Genomic DNA, 1960 nt, shown 5'->3' with positions numbered 1-1960 from the left:
TGTCTTATAATATTTGTCCCACAAATGCTTATAAGTCTTATGTTTAATTATCTTACATAATTAAATATTAATTTGATCATACAACAATTATGACACAAATTAATAAACATATATTCACTCAACTTATTGAGTAATATTATATCATTATATCAACATATAATGGGTCCCATAATAGCTAGTTAGTTAAATTCACAACCTCTTGCAAATGTAAATAACTAATTACCTCTACCTCGAAACTTTTATAAAACCTCAACATAATTTAGTGAATTAACATATTAATCCACTAAATATGATCTTACTTAATCAGATTAACATAAGATACATATTTCCTCTCATAAATATAAATTGTTCATATTTAAGGAATTAATAAACTTGTATCAACATACAATTAATTAACTTTATAGATAAGGGCATCATCCTTTAGGTGTGACCTTAAAGGATCAACTGACCATCACCGTCCCACGACAGTAACGTCAAACTCTAGCAAGCCAATTGTTACCGATTAGTGTTGATCAGTTGACTATATAATTCAATCATCCCTTACGTATTCTTTATATGAGATTTAATAATGATATTTAAATCGTGTGATCGCACTATTGTTGAGGACACATTTCCCAACAAAGCCAAACGGTTTCCGGGACCGTCCTATCCCTAGCCCGGTTTTAAGTCTCTTTTTATGTTAATTTTGGGGTAATTTGAAAAGGTCTTAAATTTCTTTGAAATTGTTGTCGTTTCTTGTTGCGTTTTTGTGTTTATTTTGGGCTGATTAAGGACCACAATCTCTTTTTACTCTAGTTTCAACCTCTCTAGTCTCCCTAGCTCCCATGGCTTCTCGTGGAGGCGAGGTCACCCTCTTACGGCGGGGAATCAGCACAGGCTCGGGCATGTCCTCATGAATGTGATCAGGAGTGAGGTAACTCTGGGGTGGAAGCATGGGATCCCCACTATCCGGGTCAAACTCCTCTAATTGATTTTTCTCCGAAAGGTTTATCGCATTCCGTAACCTCATCCATCTAGCCCCCTCACCCTTCATGCTAGTGTCCCGTCATGCAATACTCTCAACCACTTGGTATGAAGCAAGCAATCCTTGTTGATGGTGGGGACTCCCTCAAACAATGCCTGGAGGTCAGCAGCGGTCTCAAAGTTGGTTAACCTCTGAGCTAGGCGGGTCACTATGGCACCACAACTAAGGTCACGGTGTTTGGACTAGGCCATGTAAGCTAGAGTTGCATACACTAAAGCTGGAGTGTTGTAGTAGAAACGCTCCCCTCGGGTCGGGTTTAGGTAGGACACCAACAACATCACTTCATGTGATTTTAACTTACTCACATCACTCCTCCCATACAAGAGACAAGTCATCATCCTCAGAAAGATACGAAGGGACACATGTTGCATATCATTAATGAGCATAACACTCACCCTCGGTATGGGTCGACCAGTGAACAAAGGAAGGAAACGGGCATCCCCACCGTTCCTTCCCACATCCTCCAAGGATCCCTCCTTGTGTTTCTCATATCCCAAATGTTCTTCTATCTTATCTAAGCTCAAGTCATGGTCGGTGTTCATAAGACGGAAGCTAACCTTTTTTGCAACCGCATCATACTTATAGGAACTCATAAGTCAAAGGGCGGAAAAGTATAAGACTTCTTATGAAGTCGATACAAACCCTCCATGTCCAACACTTCCAAACATGTGTTGGACATCAACCTCAATCTCCAATTCCTCCAAAATACCCAAATCCACACACCGGGTAGGTTTCAAGGTGCGTTTTATCAAAGCAACAAAAGCCTTACGCTGATTGAAGTCCGCGAATATCACTAGGGGATATTCGTCCACCTAAGGAACGATCGGTCCTTGGCTTGATTGGCCTTGTTCAGCCGATGTGGCGGCAAGGCTCCTCTTATTGGTAACTCTCTGGAGTCTCGGTATGCTGCAAAAATATGGTTTTAACAAGAATTTT

The sequence above is a fragment of the Silene latifolia genome, chromosome 11, assembly GCF_048544455.1.
Source record: "Silene latifolia isolate original U9 population chromosome 11, ASM4854445v1, whole genome shotgun sequence".
In the NCBI taxonomy this organism is placed as follows: Eukaryota; Viridiplantae; Streptophyta; class Magnoliopsida; order Caryophyllales; family Caryophyllaceae; genus Silene; species Silene latifolia.
The sequence above is the reverse complement of the archived record's forward strand: the minus strand, read 5'-3'. Positions refer to the sequence as shown.